The following is a 19,500-nucleotide window of genomic DNA, read 5'->3' as shown; positions in this document are numbered from 1 at the left end:
TATTCTATATTTATTTAAGTACACCCATTCTCCTTACATTTGTGTAGAATTATGGCCCCATCTCATTAATGACATTTTAAAAACAAATCAGTGGACAAATGGTTGATTTGAAGACATGAAGAATTAATAGAAATCCAGTTTCCTGTTTCTGTTTTCTCATGTTGCGCCGCTGCATGCATGTTTATCAAGCTAGTAACGGCTAATCACTTTATCATCAGTGAAAATGTCGTTAATAAGGTCACTGCTCCCTGACCTCTGCCCTTATAAACGAACAGGCCGGTTGTAGTTATTAGTCTGCCCCACACTGGGAGGCACCATTAAAGCTCCTAGGATGATGGTGGGTTGGGGGAGCTGGAGGGGTCTGGGGAGTAGGTAATTTGATTGGAGCAAAATTAGGGACTCCTCTGCTGAGGCGTTATGGGAGAGTTCCTGGTGGGTCATTTTAGCTTCACTTCCTCCATATTTCTCAGCTTGATTAAAAATTGATCGGCAACGGCTATGTGAATATATTATTGGGGCCATTATTCACCCCTGACAGATAATTGGATGGTACACACAACTCTATTTTCTTTGGGGGCAATGCCATCACTTGTGTGGCTCGTGAGTGTGTGTGTGTGTGTGTGAGGGAGAGAAAAGAAGATGGAGGCAGAGAGAAGAAGAGTGTTTAAGTACTGGCTGGATAGATGGTTTAGGTGAAGCCTTTTTTTTCCTTTTTTTTATTGTAAGCCAATAAATCACTCTCTCTCCTCTTCTTTCAAGCTCGTCCCTCCATCCCGCTCCAACCCTACTGTCACCGTCTATGGCCAGATATGATGGATATGTTATTGAAACATCATGCAAAGCATATAATCATTTTTCTGGTAATCATTCATAACCTATTCTCATAAGAGTTTGGAATGCGGCCATGAAATACATTGTTAGATAAAACCAACATGGATTTGGATTTTCTTTTTGGTTCGTGCTTATGCTCCATCTCAAATTCACTTATTACCAAAGATTGAATTTTGCTTTAAAAAGCACAAGAGCTGTGGAGAATGTCTGTGAATAAGCCCGTCTGATAGCAGTTAGCTAGCATAGCTGCAGGCATGGATGGATATTAGAATGGGCAAAAGGCGATGTGTGCTCGGTGGCTAATGCCATTTGCTATTCGCCCAAGGCTTAGCTTGCTGCCATTTTCACGCCTTCTTAATGTCTTAAACTGCATGAAGAAAGAGACGGCTTGCACAACATGTTATGAACCAGAGCACGGTTGTCTGTTGGTTTGCAAATACACACAGGGTATGTTGTCAGTAGTGTGCTGCCTTTCAGGGCGACTCTGACAGTTTGCATTGTTGTTTTTCTTTGCAAGCCAAATTTAGCTGTTGAAAAACAAGTTTATACGTTTTGAACTCTCTACTCATTAAGATATTGTTTCAGAATTGTTTTGTTGTAATTAAATCGTCTGCTCATCAATCATAGATACTATGATTTGCTCTAGTTAAGAAGTTAGCTTTGTTTACTCTAAACAAACTACTGGCTCTTACATTGGATATGTAAAGGACATTTTTTCAAGGACTGTGTTCCATAAACATCATCTACTCACTAAGTGTAGTATTGTAGTTCGTTTATAGACTATAACGTTCGCTTTTTCTGTCTGGCGGTTGCATTTACACTTCAAAAATCATAGAAATCCTGTTTTTAGGATTATTGCGCTGACAAGAGAAGTAATAAACTTGTGTTTGCCACAGATCTTATTTTAACAACAATTCCATGGGATTTCTGTCGAGGGAGACAAGGAGATGCTAACTTGTGTGTTAACGTACAGATGCATGTCATCCATGCTGAAGAAGACAGTAAGATGGATTCCTGTAGGTCAGGTGGCGGCGCTGATTGTTCCACGTGTCTGACACCACAGAAGTCACGACTGGCAGCTCGAGCCATTTACCCTAACTAAATCTTTTTCTACAGAGGCAGTTAGAACAACCCCCTTCCCATGTACAAATCAAATTAGTAGCTATGATCTCACTGATGGAGAGGCCTCTCAGGAAATGACATGTGTCTGTAACATTATTTGCAGCCAGACTTTCTCCCACCAACAATGATCCACCCAGTGTTGTTCACGTCCCTTCCTCTTCTCTCTTTCTTACTTTCTTTTTTTAAATTCTTTTTCCTCACTTTCCTTCTCTTTGCTCCTCTTTAGCACTCTTCTCTCCCTCCTTCTGCATGGTTCATTCATTCCTCCTCCATTCTCCTCTCATAACTTTAATGTAATGGCACTTCTCCAGCATCCCTCCCTAATTCCCCTCTTCTCTCCATCTCCATCTTTCCCACTCTCTCTCTCTCTCTCTTTCTCTCCTTGTGGGGTGGAAAAAAACACTGCTTTCCCCCTCACAAAGACGCTCCTCCTGAGTGGAAATTACCGGCGGAGATTAATAACGACATTAGGCAGTAATGATGCTGCACCGAATGAAATATTTATTAAAGATCCCTCTGCTAGCAATTAGCGTGGCATGTAATCGTTCAGCACAAGAAATCAAGATGATTGTGCTGCAGTCCCCCATCCCCTTAACGCTCCCTACTCACACCCCCCCTTCTCACACAGTTGAAAACAACCCCCTGCACAGCCCCGACTCTCGCGACGCAACCCCCCACCTCCCCCAGCCCCTTGCTACCATCACTGCAAACATTTGCAGCCTCTTCCTCTGATGTCTTCTCTCCATGACAACAGTAGCTTTGGGAGGCAGCGTATGGGTCCGTATGTGTGTGTTGAGGGGTTGAAGCGGTGGTGGTCCTGGGCATCCAATCTTAATTACAGGCACTCTGCCTTAAGCTGGGGAGAAGACTCCACCAGGCAATTACATTGTCAGGGATGCAGACTTCAGGAATCGCTGTTGATCGGCTCAGGAGGACGTTGAAGTCAGACTGCAGGCACGTCAAAAGAGCGCCGGCGTTTCTTCTTCGTTCCAAACTCCTGCCAAGTTGTCCAGGGCAGGAGCGAAGTGAGAGAAAGTCCTATTATTGGATGCCTGTCTTGCAAGTCCACTCACTTCCAACGCCTAAAGGGACAGGTTATCACAAGTAACGCAGAAGTTCACCATCCCAGAGCTTTCACTCGCACAACTTCTCGAAAAACTTTTTGAAGATGTGCCTATCTGCATGGAGGATACTCATTCTGTTACTACACCTCACTAAATGCTTGATATTTCGAAGTAAGTGTCACACAATCAGAGCCTCCCCAGAGGCGGTAAAATCCTGCACCGAGTCATTTCAAGGATGGACTGCCCTTGAGGACAAGTGCCCTTGTTTGTGTTCGCAAAAGCATGACCTCATTTTCAAGTCGTCACCTGAGAAGGACAATGGAGAGAAGGAGGCGTGAAGGAGGATGATGAGGAGGAAGTGGGTGCGGGGGGGGGGGGGGTTGTTGTTACAGAAAAGGCCAGAGGTCAGATAATCAAAAGTGTCCGTTTATTGGCTACATCATCAAACCTCAAGGAGCTCATCAATGCAGCCGGTCAGGCGTGTGGCTCCGCTAATCAGCTCTCGCACCAGTGTTTAGCCATGCCGATGCCATCCTCTCAGAATGACAAGAAAGAGACAGAACGAGCGAAAGGAAGACTCAGAAGAGGGGGGGAGGGCAGAGAGGGGCGGGGGCACGGATGGGAGAGTGGGCTAATGTAATAGTAGTTCACTTCACAAACCCTGACAAAGGGTGGCGGGGAGAGACGGATCAATTTGCAATATCGTGGGCTGCGGCCCTGGCAACAAAGGCAGGACATGAAAGCAAGCACATTAAGTGATGCTCTTGTATGAACTCTGGCAATCAATAAACATCAGGGGCAGGGCGGAGGGGGGGAGAGGGAAGTAAAGGAGAACAGAGGAAGAGGGTGAAAGAGAGGGATGAGAGAGAACAATAGATGTGGACGAGCGATAGCTGGAGATAACGCTGATGTCTAACGACAGAGTTCTTTGTTTGACAAACTTTGTCGCTGTTCTTCACTCATATTGTTAATTAGATGGTTATCTTTAGCCCTTTGATGGATTAGATGAGCTGTTAATTAATCTTTGGATCTAATTAACTTTCTTGCTATTAATAGGTTTGGCCACATTGTTGTACCTTTGACTGTCAAAGTGCTGAAATGAGAAAACCCAGATCAGGCCTGAGGAGTGAAGCTCCTTTGACTGTTTGAGAGAGTCTTGTATAAAATCATATTCCTGTCAGTCATGAATCAATATTTTACAGCTAAGTTTGATATACCATGGTACGAATTATTTGCAAATCTGTGTTTTTGTCTTTTTCCTTTAATGCAGTTGGTCTGGTTTTATGTCATCTTCCTCTTTTTGTACAGTAATTGCACAACAGTGAATTAAGAAAGGATGCAGTATTTAACCTACTCACACTGTCAATCGTCCTCCCAGCATAATTTACATTAATGTTTGAACCAAGTGAACTTTTCTGTCTGCAACGATCTGTGTGTGTTTCCTTTTCTCTTTTGTTCAGTATTGACTTGAGCTCGTACCCTAAAGATATATTTCTGGTTGCCATGTGGAGACAGTATTTCCTATAACCTCTCTACAGAAGTAATTTCCCTTTGGGACAATAAAAATCTACCTTGACCTTGATCTTAAGAATGAGGATGATAGGAGAGGAGGACAAAAGTGCAGTTAAGTATTTTACCGCTTTAAAAAGAAAGAGCAACGTCTTCTGTCTTTTATTCAGATAAACCTGCTGAGATCAAGGGTCACTTTAACGAGGGAACACTGAAAGCTTTATTTATAGAGAGGTCTTACTATCATGTTTCATCTTATCCCATGGCATGCAGAACATTGTGGTGAGGCACATCTGTGTGGTGACATGAACATTAAGTGCAGGACATGAACATTTATTTAAGAAAATACTTGGTTAACTTTTAGATGGTCTGTGTCTGCTGCCATTTTTATGACATAATTAATAATTGTGTTGTTAATATCAGCTGCAGCTTTTAATATGTATTTGTATCGGGACAAGTATGTAGTATACACCACAGCATTTATAGCCAAAATGATTTTCAAATCCCGTCTCAACAAAGCCTCAACAAATACACAAAAGACAAAAACAAACATGAACTCAGCATTAATTACATTCAAGAAAATACAGACAGCATAATGGAAAACACAAACTGTAACACAGTACAATAAAACACCAGATCACTCATGACTACAGGACTGACCGTCGAGTGAAAGATGTTTTCAGCCTTCTGCTTCTACAGAGTTTGAATAATAACAGTGTGGTTTAATTTTTAGAGCGATTCCTAATCAACAGCTATGAAAATGATTCATACTGCAGTTAAATTGTGTAAAAGGCAAAATGCGGCTGCAAGAGTGCACACAGCTTAAACCAGACTTACATTTTCAGAAGTAACATGTAAGTAGAATGTAAATCAGCATTATTATCACTTTAAAAAGTAATCTATGTGCCTGTTTAAGTAAAGTTTTTTGTCTAAGAAAGCAACTGTATGTTAGGATTTAGGCACAATGCCAGAAAAAAAGGAAGAGGGAAATCTGGATTGTCGTGTAATGTGGACTTTCAGCCTGTGGAATAAGACAAAGTGAGACAAAGGAGAAGAAGATTTGGAGAACAGAGTGAGAAGGAAAAAAAAGTGGTGTTAGTTAAGTGAAGTTGTTAAGTCAACTCTTCACTGTACTCAAGGTGAGTTTTAAAACAACACTTCTGTTTTTAATGTTAAAACTTTTAGGCCTGTATCTCTGTTTCTGCTCGAGTGTTTACTCTTTTATTTGATTTTGATATTGCCTTGCACGGAAATGAGAGAAATGGAGTGTCACCATCATTTCACCACTTCACCTGCATGGTGTCATATCTCAGACTACTCCAATAGTCCTGTGTGTGTGTGTGTGTGTGTGTCTGTGTGTGTGTGTAACTGGACCTGGTCCTGAGCCATTGTGTTAGTGTGACAGAAGCCTTTGCCCACTCTTTGATGCCCCCTCCAGAGCTTTCCAGCATTCCCTGTCAAGAGTCTGGCTGTTCCACAACACACACACACACACACACACACACACACACACACACACACACACACACACACACACACAGTATCTCCCCGCTGGGACCAGGGAGCTTCATTTGCATTATGATGGCAGGCAGATTAAGTACATTCCACTGCACACTAAAGGGACTCAGAATAACACACACACACACACACACACACACACACACACACAAACACACACACACAGACACACAGTTGTCTTTGGGCCAGTAAGGCAGGCTTCGAACAAAACTGGTGCCCAGTTCAGGGTACCAATCCCATTACTTGCCCCGTCCTCTGTTGCCCCCTCCCTCTGAACTGAACAAAGGACGGAGACATCGAAAGGATCTAAACCTTGCCGAATCAGGGCGGGAGGAGGAAGAGAGGGGCTGAGAGATGGGAGGAGAGAGGGGAAAGATGAGAGGAAGGGTGGGTGTCAGGGTGGGGCTGGTTTTGGAGAAATAACTCTGACAGGCAGCTAGAGGGACTAAGCTCATTTAGATAAATCGACATCCCCAGCTGAGATAAAACCAATGATGATTTGTACTGTATCTTCAGGGGATAAAAGCCATTCTGTTGGATTTCATAGGGCCTCGGCATCCTGGGATTTCACAGGCCCCGGTATGGCGCGATTGTGTGGGTCCCAGCATGGAGGGCCAGGCCGCTGGAGAGGGGAGGAAGGGTGACTCCTGCTAGGAGAGGGGAGAAAATTCCCATCATTACTGGGAAATGTCAAAAGCAACACACAAGGAAGGGACTGAGAGGTGATGCCACGGTCTCTCTGTCTCTGTTTCACACTCAAAAAACTCGTCCATAAACATGTGTTGGCTTGGCTTGACTTGGTTTGAGCATGGCAGGGATTTGCAAGTCCATTACAACAGGCTACCAGCTGGATGACAACAGGCGCCACAGTCGCAAAGCTTGCATTTGCAAAATGGCGGCTATTGCTAGCAGCCAAAGTAAAATGCCGTATCCCAATTTGACCTTGATACTCTGATCTCAGTGCTATGAAAAAGGAGAGTAACACACTTGCTCATTTTAATAAGTAGTCAACGTACTAATACAGTTGAAAAAATGCCGGTTTTAAATCGTCTGAAGTCCTGGTGAGAAGAAACACGTCAGCAGATTTCGATACAACAGTGGAGCACGTTTGCTCACTCTTGTTTTACCTCTGTTTTTGATCACCCTGCCTCTTCACCTTCTTTACCTCCTTCATCAGTGTGGTTCTTTTGCAGAGTAGAGTTTCCACAGTTATTCCAGTTGTTTCCACCATTACCTGGGGACAAAAAACTATATTGAGATATTATTATATTTTCTATCGCCCAGTCCTTTATCCATCCCTGGTTGTAGCCTCCGATGGTGAAAACTGGCAGCCAAAGGTTGGATAATTTTTTGACGGAGGTATCGATGTACCAGCAGAGTAGCCCATTGAACTGCTGGTCACAGCTACAAAGAAAACAAATGAAAAAGGTTATATGGTAATCAGATTTCTTTTTCTTTTTTGCATTCATTCAACCTCATGATGACACACTCTTTACTCTGAAAGGTTCCTCTGGGTCTATTTGGTTTTGATGGCAGCAGTGCTTTACTTTTTATTAATAATAAAGGCAGTGTGATCGTTCTCTACATTAGAAACTTCTACATTTAGATTTAGATCCCCCCTCCCCGCCGCCCGTAGCCTCAGGTAAAGAGCCCTGGGCCTGAAAAATTGAAGACTCTGTAAAACCCTCCTTACAAATTAAAAAGTAATTAATGTCTCTACCTTGAATGTACAGTACCTCCCTCCCTACCTCCTCACTGAAAATATAGTTGTGCTGTAAAGTGGGTCCCTCTCAAAGTAGACTAGAAAAAAAAAAATCAACTCTATTGCATTAGAGCAATTAGACCGTCTTGGCCTAAATAATAAACTTAAAACCCCACAGTCTATGTTCAATATTTCATCTTTTATTCAGGTACTGGGAGTGCTTCTATAGTGAACACACTTTGCCCACAGCATGGCTCTGTAATGCAGGTATTTTTCTTGGGAGGCTTTTAGGGGGGTAGTTAGGTAAAAGCCATTGGAACGGCCCTCCCCTGCCCATTCCTGGGGCTGAATAATGAATCTTTTACCTGCGTCCTGTGCAGAAGTTTCTTAAGCATATCCGGCCGGCCAAATGGGTAGGAGAGTTAATATTAAAGGTCAGTTTCTCTAAGCAGCAGACTGAAAACTGCAGGAGTGCTGTGAATAAACCAGCACTCCATTGTCATTTGCACTGAAGGCAAATAAACCCAGAATGATTTACATGTCAGTAGGGGGGGAGTTCAGCGTTTAAGGAAGCTGTGGCTCTGGAGGAACATCAAATTTGTGTCTCCTCAGTTATGCTGCAGTCCTCTAAACCAAGAGACCACCCGGACAGATTACGTCATGTTTTTTGTCAAACGTGTACAAATATAGTCATCATAAACGACAAAGTATAAATGATGTATGAATTAAGTTTCTTGTAAAAAAACAATTCAGAGATTTATGTCTTTTTTTCACAGTTTAAATGCGGAGAGACACAACTGCAATAACTTCTTCGTGCCCAGTGTTTCGCATGAATGCGCTGAAAGAATGCGCTCATATTTTTGGCGAATGGTGAATTGAGCGTTGTTCACTCCCGCAAGAATTAACGACGCTCGTAAGTACGACTGGGTTTTATAAAATTGAAGAGGGAAATGTTTCATGTTGTGTAATGTAGGCACTGTAGCTCAGATTTAGTGCAATTCATTAAAAATCCAATAATGCAGTCAGATAAGCAGGCCGTGATTGGTCAACAAAAGCAGCAGCCGACAGCTAACAATCATGCTAACAACAATAATAACTGTTCTCAACACTGTAAATGGCTCAATAATCACAGACGACATTCAGTTGTGGACGCATCATCATGAAATTTTCAATTATTTCATAAAGTCTCCAAAATGACACTGAAGTTCAAAGCTGGATTACAAAACTACTGAAAGAGCTACGATCTCAACGGAGCTTCATTAGCACAACAGTTCAGCATTTCAAAATGATAAACTATGAATGTGAACTAGTTCATTTTAATCTGTATGAACTGAACTTTGATTAGTTCTTGAGTGTGAACGTGCAAGGCTGTTCGTGCAAAACATGTCGGCCAAAAACTCACAGATTAACAGTTCAAGTGTCGCACACAACTGTGACTTTGTCCTGCTTGACACACCCTTCTCTTCAAAGTGCAAGAAGGAAAACAAATGGTGTCGACACATGAAAACCATAGTCAATGTCAAAGGAAGTGATGTTTCTTCATGTTGTGGGTGGATAAAGAGTCCAGCTTGATCTGCGGTTCAACAAGGACACACAATCCTGTCTGGGTGGGAGTTGCCTTTACTCTCCTACACTGACTGAAGTTGGATCTGTGGCCAGCAAGCAGGAAGATATTAGCCTTCCTGTTCGTTGTGTCTTTATATAGTATAGTATATAAGAGGTGAAAGCGTGAAGGGAGGGTTACCATGACTGTGGTGTTTCACTGCATTCCTGTCTCGATTACATAACAGTGGTGGTTTGTGCGTGATGGTATTCAAGATTCAAAACTTTACTGCCATCTCAACATGATTGATTGGAATATGTTTGATTGAGCTAAAACAAAAACAGAAAAGGAAGAAAATAGTAAAACCTCATACAGTGCCTGATACATTAAACAAAGTATAAAACATCTGTTGCTATAATCACAACCTATACAATAATCATAAAAACCATAAAAGCTTTCATACAATAATCATAAAAGCCAACAGAAACAGACGGGTAAAATAAAATCCAACACAAAGAAACAGCGCAGATGAAACACCAGCACCTGTGGGGAAATTAGCAGCAATATCAAATGACCCAGTAGATAAAGTGCTTCAAAAAAATGTCTCTATGGTGCAAAATGATTTAACCTGCAGAGTGGGTTATGTTCGGAGTGTTAATGAGGCAGACAGCATCAAAATATGCGTTATTCTTGAACTGGAGTCTTTTGTGAGAGGGATAGAATTGTAAAATGTTGTAAGCTGATTGAGATGGATAGTTCATGGAAATTTTAAGGCCAGTTATCTAGTATTAGATATTTCCTCTAGGAGTGGGAGATCACATCCAATAATTCTGGATGGAGAAGGGAGAACTTTGTCCAACTGTCTCTTGTCCTCAGCTGATGTGTTGCCAGGAAGGAAACTCTCCACCGCTGCTTCACAAACCTGCATTATAAGGACCCGGTGCCAGAACCATGCAGCAGGCCAAATGAAGAGGAATTTGTGTTATGCATTTAAAATGTAAGAAGTTAGCAGCAGAACTGAGAACATCCAACAACAACAACAACAGAAAACAACCAGCAGGCTGAGAGGTGAAGGAGAAACGACCCACCACAGAAATCATTTATTACAGGGACAGTGACCAAACTAACATGGAGCAGTAAGCGGGGTTAGCAGTAATTAGCACTGGTGGGTGCCCCGTTAAATTGAATTTAACGACAACACAGCAGTCTTACTGAGTGCGAACTAATCCTGGACTCTGGAGCATTATGGTTAATGGGCCCGAAAGAAAATGATGGCCTTTCAAAAGCAAAACCAATTAACACAGAGTGGAGATGTCGAGTGCTGAGCTTTCCAAATCTCATAAGAACTTCTGCCCTCATATTATATAACTGGATTTCTCTTCATTTTGAATAATGAAGGAGGTAGGGAAGCATGACATAATATAGCTATCATAACTCTGAGTCCAATGAAAGAAAAGTGGAATATGTTTCACACAGCGGCAGCGGAAGGCAGACAGTAATGTTTCACTCCTGCAGACGTGCTGCCGCTTCATTTAAATCTGAGTATTTATCGTAAAAAACACTTCAGAAGAATCAGGGACTTCGTAAAGCTTTTATATCACTTGAAACCATTTTTGACACATTTTTTACTTATATGTTCCTCGTTATTGTTGGTTAAATCCAGGCAGAACTACGGGAAAGTTCAAATTTACTTTGAAAATGACATTTGTTCATTCTTTTACTTTGAAATATAAAGTTGGGGGCTTTCTTGTACACAACAAAAAGCAGAAGAGATGAGACAAAACGTTATTGATCCCAAAGGAAATTCTTGTGCCAGACATTATGTCTAACTAATAATAAAGACAAAAATCAATAGAGTAATAATATAAAGAGACATCAGTGCCGATATTATGACAATTCAAGCAAAATACATTTAGTAAAATGAGTAAAGTAGAGCTTAAATAGAGGAAGTAGTATTGGCCATGATAATGAGATGTAATAAGAAGGTAAGTTTAGGTCACTGTTGCATTTATTTCAACAGTTTCTATAATTATTTTAAATCCAGAGCTGTTTACGTCATTCATGCTTCTCTATGTACAAAAAAGGTATGGCGTTTTTTCAAATGATCCAATTGTCACTGCTCGTCCGAGCATCCGACATGTTAGCACGTCTATAGATTGTAAACACTAGAGGGCGCTGCTTGGAGTCAAATCCATCTCACCACTTTTCCACTGCCACCGTCCGAATCGGATATAATTTCCGTCTGTCCAAACTGTTCTGTAGTAACTGTTTGTCTTTGTGCCCAGGTGAAGTGACATCATACAGATGTTTAAAACTTCTCACAATCCTGTTGTTCTTTGTCTCGCTTGAACTATTGGCTACACATCTAAAACATATCTAAAATAAATAAGCTTTTACTGCCGCCTGTAGATCTGTTGAATGTAGTAAAACCAGCAAGACAAAAACAAATCCATGGTGCAAAAACTCCACAGACAACATGTGAGTCCGAGACATGTTTTCTTTATGGGAAAACATTTAAAAAGTCAGTCGGGCGCACTCCTTCTGCTCACCTTTACTTATTCAGGTTTCTGTCCTATTTGCTACTCAGAGCAGAAATGGTATTATTTCCTGTTACTATCTGAGTCTAAACTCTGGTGTTTGGCTCGTACTGAAACCCCTCAAGGTTTTTTTTTGGAAGTCCTTTTCCCCCTACTCAGTTGGAGAATACATTCTGAAGTAAACTCATGAATAGTAATGAAACACAACAGTACCTTTTTCAAGTCTGTTGTCACCCAGTCAAGTTGTTTTTTCCGATCTCACCAAGACTTGGCCTTAATTCCCTATCTGTCCTGAGATTCTCTCCCCCACCTGCTGTGTGGAGAAGCATGCTGGGATGGAAAACCCTGTCAGCACTTCCTTTGGAGAGTTTCAGTGTCTAACGATGTCCTGAATGTTGTTTCAGAGGTGTTTTTTTTTTACCCTGACAGGAAGGAGGAGGAGAAGTGGTGCTAATTTTAAATAATTGTTATAAAAATGTGGCATTTGATGGGGTGTCTGAGACTTAACTACACTGATGAAATACACTTTTGTAGTAATGCCACTGATATGAGTGTGGGAAGCTGAAGTCTAGTAAGACTTGGTGAATTTTTCCTGTCGTATCGAGGCCCGTCCCGGCCATATATCAATGTAATTAAAGGCCGGTGTAATGACGCAGGGCCTCAGCAGCATGATTTCTGTCTGATCGCCACACTGCTTCATTAAGACCACTCAAGCTAACGAGCTGTGGCTGTAATAAAGTCCTCCCCCCGGTCTGCCGCAGTGATGAAGGAGCTACCGAGCACAAACCGAGCCAAAGCCCTAGATAGAATTAGTACTGGAAAGGCTTCAGCTGAACTTACTTTGTGACTGCTGGTGGCCTGGTGTTGGGGTCAAGGTGCTTTTTGTGGAAGACTGTTAAGTTTTTTGCACAAGTAAAGGGAGGCACACGTAGAGCATCGGATTGACTATTTAGAGGTATTTTATAAAGTAGTATATGTCAAAAAGAAGGTGGAACAGTCATTATCCTGTAAAACCAATTCGTCCACACTAGGTTGAATATTGGGTTTGAAATAAACTCGGCAGTCTTGAGTTTGAAAGTTTATCCACTCTTTCATCCGCTTTCAGACGCTTACCTGGTTTGATTTGCGACGGCTGCACACTAAACACAGCCGCACTGGCATCCTTTTTTTCCCGGCCACGTCCAGCTGCTCCTGGGGGATCCTGAGGCATCCCCATGCTGGCTGAAATATGTCAACCCCTTCAGCGCGTTCTGGGTCCGCCTTAGGGTGTCCTTCCCGTCGGACGTGCCTGGGCTGCCGCCACAGTTTGGCGTGCATCTACCGGCTTGTAATGTAGAGTGATTTTCTGTGTATGCTACTGGATTTTAGACCAAATATGAACAGGTAAACTATAAAAATGAGGCCCTTCTCTGGTGTGCAACTGTGGTGAGGTGTTGGAGTCACAGATTGCAGTAAAGCACCTTTTTAGGGGAAATTTTATGATGATAGCAGTGAAGTGTGTTCAGTCACTCTGAAAATACAGCCATCACATAACAGACACCTGGAAAAGTGGGTTACACCTGTTTTGATTACATTTTAGGAAATTTTTAGGAGCAGCAGAGAGTAAATACCGGAACCGTTTCCGGGCAGTGATTCTCAATCAGGGGTTCTTGTACCCCAGGGGGGTACTTGTGCAGTTGCCAGGGGCTACGTGGAAAAGATTGTAGAATATCTCAACTAATTTGAAAGGGAAAAAAAAAAGAATTTATGATTTGATTAAAAAATTCATCCACATATTGAGTCTGCTATAACAATTAATTAACGTGTTATTGCAATTAAGAGTGCAAAAAAATAGTTGGCGAGTGAGCAGAGGAGATTAAATAGTTTAAAGTGAAAAAAAAGTGTTGAAATAGATCACTAAAAGTCATGGATGTATAGTGGAAATGCAGATTGTGTCCGTCCATGTAGTAGGCATATGAGTGCAAGATTGACCAAACTGATTTAAAGCAACATTATTTAATTTTTACCTTTTTAAAATAACAGCGTCAGAAGATGGTACAGTGTCTTGTAATATGGTGAATGGTGCCTCTGTCTCAGCAACTACTCTCTCCTGTTGCTTTTTTCTGAATCACGTCACTGTGGTGAGCAGGTGGAATGTGTTGTTTGGCATTATGCTACAATTATTACAGATTTTGGTGAAACTGGATCATATTTTATGGAGAAAAGGTTCCTGGGTTTTCCCTCTGATGTCCTCCAGGTGCTCTGCCTCCTGTGACCTCTTACTGCTGCGAACTGTAGCTACAAGTTATCTCTGCTAGCTGATTCTGCTCAGAAGACCACCGGGAGGAAGAGGTTTTCAGGTCTGGGGCCGCAGTGGGCACCAGAACCGGAGCCAGGCGAGTGGGCAACGGAACTGAGCTCGGCACAGAATAGAATCATCGTGACAGAGGAGAAGAGACTTAAGAGGATGTGATGGAGGAAGCCAAGAACAGACAAAGAAATGGTAACTGAGCAAGAGACGGGAGTAAATCTCAGACTGGCTTCAAGTCATTGGCGACAGCTTCACTAAATAAAAGGCTGCAGACAGACGCCGAGCTGGACTTGTTGCTGTTGAATAGTGAGTAATATTAACTGGCTTTCTCAGCCAGTGTCTCGTGTTGTTGCTCTTGCTTGATGTTTGGCTGTGAGCAAAGTTGTCAACGTGCAGCTTTTCGATCACAGCGAAGTCGGTCCAGTTCAACAGAGATTTAATGGTAGCATGTTACGGCCTGATGTTATTTGCTTCTGGTTCATCTTACATCAATGTGACATGCTGTGCTGTTTCTGCAAAAAGATTTTCTTCAAGATCTTTGTTTTCATGACATAACATTGTTACCACGAGCCAAGTTTTGCTTGTAGTTAGCACGTAACATTACGTTACATCTGTCAAAAAATGTTACAGAAACCTCGGATTTGTTTTCATGGCAGTTGTGTTATAAAACGTACACAAAAATACAAACTTCCACATATTGTTGCTTTGATTATTGACTTTTTTGGAAAATAACTGGTGGCTTTAATGAAGGCGCACTTGAGTTGACCAGACACGGATGCGGATGTCTGTCTTACAAAAAAAGATTTGGAATTGCTGCATTAGAAGACGGAAGCCTCTTACTGTGAATGAAATAATCAGATTACTTTCTCTCAGCCTGCTGTGTTCTGATATTTGCGTCTAAAACACATTATTTGTCCTCATCACAGTGTATTTCCACCCAGGAACGACGACTACACGCAGCAGCTCCAATTTGTCGCAGCAGCCTCTGATTTCCCCCCGATTTTCCACTGGTTCATCCGAACGGTTGGCTGTGATTAGTCACACAATACGACATTAACCTGTAAATTAAAATTCCTCCATGCAATTTGATGGGTGATTTAATTCCAGCATCGTGCCACCCCTCCTTCCCTTCTACCATCCACCCGCCCTCCCTCTGCCCACCTCTCCCTGTCCTCATCCTCCAGACATCTACCCACACACCCTCTTGTCTCTCTCTCTCTCTTTCTCCATTCGCCGTGGGCTAATCCCATTATGAATTCTTTATATAGCCTTTTCCCTTAATGATCAGTGGGGCCTACTCCAATCCTGATTACTATTGTACACTTAGCACTACATAAAGCAGGGGATTAATATGCCCCGCTAGGATCGTTGCTATGGATCCACTCGTTGCCTTCCGAGGGATGTTGCTGCCGCTTCAATTGGCCATAAATCGCTCTCCCCAGTGGCTTCCCACGTACCAGACAGGGCATGGAAGAATAAGGGGTGAATCTCTCTCTCTCGTGGTCTCTCCCTCTCTCCCTGGACCCAGACGAAAGTGATCTGCTCTATAATTCATGACCCAGCATTTTCTCTTTCTTCTCCTCTCAAATTTTTTCTCTCCCGACCAAAGACGCTGTAGTAACCCTCCTCCTCGGTAGCCTTTGCCCTGTGAAACGGTACGGTAAGAGTGGGTGGGCATCATACATGGACACACATTGTGAGAGAGTGGTTTTAAAGATGTAATGTATTCAGGAAAGAGCTGTGTGATGTCAAACATGGACACAGAGGATGGAGGGTGTTAATGGGCTCAGCTGTGTTCCTTGGTTTCAGTGAGGAATTCTGAGTGCTAACAAGCCGTTGCAAAGCAACTGCAGGAAAAAAAATGTGCAGTGGGAACTTTTCTCCAACAGTTTCAGCTGCAGAAATATCAAAAGATCTTGTATTTGGGCCTAAGGACATATAGGTGAGGCTTAGGGTTAGCGTACTCTAGCCCTGTTTAAGATTAATGATTCAGTAGTTCAAAAATGCAGACGGTTTGATCTTAAAAAATGTGTTCTATAGATAAAGGTTAAGAATGTTGACTCATACTCCTCAGAGTTTTACTTTAATGTCGGCAGTTACAGTGTTTTGTAAAAGCTATTTTTACCTCTCAGATGGTGAATGAGTCATCTCGGAGTAAAACTCTTCATAGGGGGAGGAAAACAGCAGAAGGAGGCAAACTACAAATGGGGGGGAAAACCGAGACTCCTCAAGCCTTGATGGTGTTCTGTTGGCTCCTGTAGCGGCGGAGGAAGATTTCTCTTTTTTCATTTGGCGCGAACGCATCCCTCCTCTTTCTTCTCCGGTTTAAAGTGAGCGCTGAAACAAGTCAAACAGCGTAGTTTGAGGCAAGGCTCTGCGAGCTCTGGGGACACCTGCCGAGAAAACAGCGAGAAACACCTCTTTTTGATTCTCGTTTCTTTGTAGTTACGGTCTACCCTGTGAGTATCTTCATCACAGGCCGACTGCGTACTGCTGCTCTCTCCCTTTGCTGTACTTTCCTCTGAACCTGAGTGGTTCCTAATGGCGAAGACTGTACTGCACAACATCCAGCTCTGTTATTGTTCTGTGGGAAAGAATTGTAATTGCACAATCCTTTCTATTCTGATCCCAACTTCTTTATGTACCATGGTACAGTGAGAAGGATGTCCACCTCAAACTATATAGTCACGAGCTGCCTTTTTAAAACAAGAATGAATGCTGCTGTGTAAAGAAACTTGCCTTGTTTTAGGTTTTCTACCTTTTGAGCTTGAGTGAAAACCACTGCCCTTTTCTCTGGTTATGTAACGTCAATTTCAGAAATATTTTCACCTTTTTACTGCAAAAGCCGGCCCAGTTTTTTGCGAGGGCCATCTTTCAAGTGGTGAATTACTTCTTTAAGTTTCCAACTCTGAAGTCTTGCATGAATTTCACACATGTACCTAAGTTGGTGTCATGCCATTGTTCCAGAGGCCCATTATTCCAAAACCACAATAGTCCAAAAAATGCACCACTGGACTCAAAGGCTGTTTGTCCGACAGCCCATTATCCTGAAAAATTGAACACCCATACATCTGACAAAACAGTCAGTGACTGCAAGCCCTCTCCATGGTGCTGAATCAGCTGTTTTTTTTCCTAGCCTTACACCAAACGACATACCTTCACCATAACCCACTAAGTAATTAAGGGCAAACAACTCAAAAGAAATGGACTTTTGGTTCAGTAAGACATTTTTCTCATCAGAATTTTGGAATGATTGACAAACAATCGGCAGTCCCACCTTAATAAACCAGTTAGGGAAGGTTTCAAAACAGTGGCTGCTCTCATGTGCTAATAAAAACATATTGTAGAGTCTCCTGACGGTGGGCTGCATACAAAACATCAACCTCACCTCGTCTCATTTTACTGAGTTGTCTCATTTCTGAATACGAGATTACTGATGTACAGTTGCAGCTATAGCATTTACTTGCATTGGCTGAGAAGCTACCTGAACCCTGTGATACGTGTTTTATATATTTCCTTTAACCTTAAATGAAAACATAAATGACATAATTTACTGCATACAACCTTAAGGCAGGAAAAATTAACCCCTGACAGTTTGCTTTCATACGTGAGTTTGTACTTTGGTTTTGTTTCACTGGATTTAGTGATATAAGATTTACAATTTGCAAATTAAAACGTCTAGAAATGATTTGACCTTTGTCTTGCATTATCCTAAACTGTTCCAACATTGATAATAATTTACTTAACTTTACTAAACGTAAAGTGAATAAACTTTAAAACACTCCATATAACATATCCTTGATAAAAATTACAAACTATGTGTTAAATGGATTTAATGTAGGCTGGAATCACTTTATATATTTATAGAAATGTTACTTTACAGATTTTAAATAGATGTTCCTGAAGAAAATCTCAACATGCACTCCACTCAGTCAACCGTCCCTCCACCCACTCCACCATCCCTCCAACCTTGAACCCCTACAGCATCTCTGTACCTCACAACCTGACAATGTCAAGCCTCATTGCTCTCCGTGGGTGTGACATAGTGTGGTGACTCCGGCGCAAGACTGTTAGACCCTAGAGTTGTGGTTATACAGTATGTGTAACACCCCATAACCCAGACACACACACACACACACACACACACACACACACACACAAACACACTTTCACACACTGTTCTCCCGGCCAGGTCCACCACCTGCCCTGGCCTGCGTTGCCTTTACCCCAGCCAAGGAAGCTCATGCCTGGGCACTCTGGGCAGCAGCCCAGCCTTTCACATCCAGGTCCAGGGCCAAGAGACAGGGGCCAACAGCTGGCGGTATGCAGAAGGAGCCTGGAGGCTTCCACAGCAGATGAATCACCACGGATTAATATTTAACTCCAGACTCCTGCTTCCCTCTAGCATCTCTCCTTCCTCCCCCCTCTCTCCTCTTACCACCTTCCTTCTCCCTCCATCCATCACTCCATCCCCCATTCCTGCAGGTAAGTTGGCGTGTGCTCAACAGACTTAGACTGTAAATATGTGATGGGGATGCTCTTTCTCTAATATAAAAGCATTTTGGTTGCAGAATTTTCCCAACTCGAGCACGGTAACCTTGTTTTGGATTTTTTTCAGAGATTGGAGGCAAAGTGCAGAGCAGTCGGGTTCTTTTATATTCTAGAATTAACTAGCTGCAACCCACAGCACATTTTTGCATTATGCAAACAGGACCACAAGCTTCAGGAATTTAAAGACAAAAGCAAGAAGCTGGGGGGTGTGAGGTTTACAATCTACAACAAAGCATTATTGAAACAAGCGTAAATGTTTCAGCGGCTCAGAGTTGCTCAGAAACACATTTTAAATTCCCTGTTATGCACAGCTTGTTTTCCCCTGATTTAATAAAAGTAGGAATTAAAAGTATAGCCCATTTCCACAAGAGCAAAGGAGACAGAGACGGTTCTTGTTAAATAGTTTATTTTTCCTGAATGAAAACGTCTCAAAGTGTTCAGCTGAGGTGAGCGAAAGGCAAGAATTTCACACATGCCGTTTTAAGGGAGCCGTTTCATGTGCGGCGCTGCAGCATCGCAGCCTGGGAATCGATGAATGCTCTGATATTAAGCAGACCCAGTTTTTTAGCAGGTACTAAAGGCAGGTCATGGCTGAAGTAGAAAGCCTCAGTGCTGCACGGTGCTGTAAGCCCAGTAGCGTTAGCCGCAACCAGAGCCAGGCCTGTAATAGCATTCTCAGATGGGATCCGTTATGATGACTGCATGCCTGCCTCGCTCCTACAGCTCTGATTTTGCGATTAAAGCACCAGACTGCTTTTCTTCCAGTTTTTTTTTCTCTCTCTCCCTCTCTCTCTGTCTCTTCCTCTCTCCACCATAACCTTCTTTTAACTCTC

General features: G+C 42.4%; 1 protein-coding gene across 2 annotated transcripts in view; it reads left to right on the top strand.

The window, feature by feature from the left end:
- LOC119033769 (homeobox protein Meis1) overlaps positions 1-19,500 on the top strand; it is a 217,620-nt gene that overhangs the window by 31,069 nt on the left and 167,051 nt on the right. The window lies entirely within an intron of this gene.

Source organism: Acanthopagrus latus, chromosome 15 (genome assembly GCF_904848185.1).
Source record: "Acanthopagrus latus isolate v.2019 chromosome 15, fAcaLat1.1, whole genome shotgun sequence".
NCBI classification, from domain to species: Eukaryota; Metazoa; Chordata; class Actinopteri; order Spariformes; family Sparidae; genus Acanthopagrus; species Acanthopagrus latus.
The sequence above is the reverse complement of the archived record's forward strand: the minus strand, read 5'-3'. Positions and strand labels throughout refer to the sequence as shown.